We start from the raw sequence: 2,939 nt of genomic DNA on the forward strand, positions 1-2,939 counted from the left end.
CTCTAGAGCTAGAGTTGCAGGCAGTTGTGAGGCACCTGAGGTGAGTGTTGGGACTCAGGTCCTCTGGAAGTGCAGTAAACATTCTCAGCTGCTGAGTTCTCTCCAGCCCCCACCTCCCCCTTTGAATGCCATGCAATTGTGACATCTCCTTTTGGAGTACCTGGCTATGAAGTGAACAGCACACTGTCTGAGAGGCGGTGAAGCTGCTTTGGGGAGGTGTCCATGCAGAGACTTTAGGGGGCATGTGTGACCTTGTTGAGGAGGTGTGTCACTGGAGGCCAGTTTTGAGATTTCCAAAGCCCAGGCCATGCCAAGTTAGCTCTTTCTCTTTGCCTCGTGCTTGTGGATCAGACATAAGTTCTCAGTGCCCCAGTGCCATTCCTGACCGCCTGTTGTCATGCTCCTTGCCGTGATGGCTATGGACTCGCCATCTGAGATTGTAAAGCCCAATGAATACTTGCTTCTATAAGTTTCCTTGACCGTGATATCTTATCATAGCAATATAAACGCAACTAAGACACTGGTAAAATAAATTCTACAACAAAAAGACAAGTCAGTGAAGAACTGGAGAAGTGGGTCCGCAGTTAAGAGTAAGTACTTCTCTTGGAGAAGATCTGAGTTCATTTTCCTGCCTCTGGCCTCCCCAAGGGCCTTCATGCCTATGTGCAAGCCCCCACACAGACATACAGACATAATTGAAAGTGAAAAATTAGACAAAAGACTCTTACTGGTAAAATTAATGTCCAGATAGTCCTATTGTTTGAAGAAACATAGATTGACCTTAGAGCTTATGACATATAATTTTTATGAATCTGTTGGATTAAAAAAAGGAGTTATGACTAGGTCTGTTATAATTACATGAGGGATAAGATGAATAATGGTCTTTTATTTCTTTCCTGTGTGAAAATGACAGGTATAATGTGTGAGTTTGCTGGATTGGTCTTATATAAATAAGCTTGCTCCCAAAGTGGGGTGCCAGTGTGTGTGTGTGTGTGTGTTACTGAATATCAAACCCAGGGTCTCACTTATGTTAACACAAGCTTTACTACTGAGTAAACCCCAGGTCCAACTCTTTGTTTCTTATTGTTCTTGTTGCTATTCTTCAAGACACTGTATCGCTCTGTTGCCTAGGCCTGACAGGAATTCAGGATCCTCCTGCCTCAGCTTTTCTTGCTCTGCAGCTGTGGTGGGCCAGAGACTTGCTCTGTGTCAGGCTAGCCAATTCTTTTGCCTCCATCTTCTGAGTACTTGAATTACAGGCATGTATCACCACATGTGACTCTGTAAAGATTTTACTCAACCTTTGTAGCCAAACATTGGAAAAACTCTCAAAATGAAAATAAATATGTCCTGCTAGTTAAAAAAAAGTTTCATTGTATATATTCACTGTGCATGGTACTATGTCACATAAAGGCATTTTCATACAATTTTTAACATTAAGTATGTTCCATCCTTTACCATGGATTCATTTCTCCTCATTAGTCTCTTTCCCTAGGCAGTTTTGCTGCTGCTCTCATATCATAAAAGATAACTTTTTTTTTTTTTTTTTTGGTTCTTTTTTTCGGAGCTGGGGACCGAACCCAGGGCCTTGCGCTTCCTAGGTAAGCGCTCTACCACTGAGCTAAATCCCCAGCCCCAAAAGATAACTTTCTTTATCTTATATATTTATGTTATTAACAGATCAGATAATCATTTTACGTCATAGATAAATGATTGTATGAATCTAAAACAAACCTAGGAACCACGTATAAGAAAAAAAACGCATGATATTTGTTTTTCTGGAACTGGCTTAATTTTCTTAATGATCATCTCCAGGTGTATCCATTTCCAAATGTAAACCATTCGCTCCAAATAACTTAATTTTATTTTTATTAATTATTTAAAAATACATCGCATATATGCTCTATTTTCCTTAATTCACAACGCCAGTGTTAATCGAGTTGCCTGGTTCTGTAGTTTAGCTATTGTAATTAGTGCTCCAAGTCTCCCTGTGATATGCTGACTTGGAGTCAGGAGTGACATTGCTGGGTCACATATTGACTATGTATAAAAATAAGTGTTTTTATTCATATTTTTAAAAAAGGCATCTTACAGAACCAAAGCGATCATATGGTTGCACTATGGTAACAGACTAATACTCAAATGTGAAAGATGGAGAGCTCAGAAGTAGTCCTCTAGATAGATTAGAGGAACGGGACAGATGATAATGATGGTCTTAACAAAGCTATGCTGTGAGGAATCCCTTTAGTCTGGGAAGAGAATTAAACGTTAAAGTTCACATTGTAAGGCGAACTTAGAACATGTACTTGTAAGAATACTTGTACAACTTTCCGGCGGTGACGACCTCCCTACGAGAACATGCCTCTCGCAAAGGATCTCCTTCATCCCTCTCCAGAAGAGGAGAAGAGGAAACAGAAGAAAAAGCGCCGGGTGCAGAGCCCCAATTCCTACTTTATGGATGTGAAATGCCCAGGATGCTATAAAATCATCACGGTCTTTAGCCATGCACAAACGGTAGTCTTGTGTGTTGGCTGCTCCACTGTACTCTGTCAGCCTACCGGTGGAAAAAGCAAGGCTGACAGAAGGATGCTCCTTCAGGAGGAAGCAGCACTGAAAGCCCCTGATTCAAGATGAGTGGGAACGTTCCCAATAAACACATTTTGGATTAAAAAAAAAAAAAAAAGGAATAATTGTACAATGGAAGAACCCTCGGTTTTGAATGGGAAAACATTTCATGAATCGGACTCAAAATCCTACACTACAAAACAAAGGAAACAAGGAAGTAAAACTACAGACCGTTGTTTGGGTACATAAATACCAACTTGTAAAAGACTCCTCGCCTCTCGGGAAGAGATTCCAGCATACCATTGCTAACAGACCCTTCTAGCTTCCCGTCGCTTCCTTTTTCCGTCTTGGCCCCGCCTACCCCCGGCTCAGTG

General features: G+C 41.2%; 1 pseudogene; it reads left to right on the forward strand.

Annotated features, from left to right (window-relative positions):
• The first annotated feature begins 2,340 nt into the window (after positions 1 to 2,340).
• Positions 2,341 to 2,665, forward strand: LOC116895682 (annotated as a pseudogene).
• The last annotated feature ends 274 nt before the right edge of the window (positions 2,666 to 2,939 follow it).

Source organism: Rattus rattus, chromosome 3, assembly GCF_011064425.1.
Source record: "Rattus rattus isolate New Zealand chromosome 3, Rrattus_CSIRO_v1, whole genome shotgun sequence".
NCBI lineage: Eukaryota > Metazoa > Chordata > Mammalia > Rodentia > Muridae > Rattus > Rattus rattus.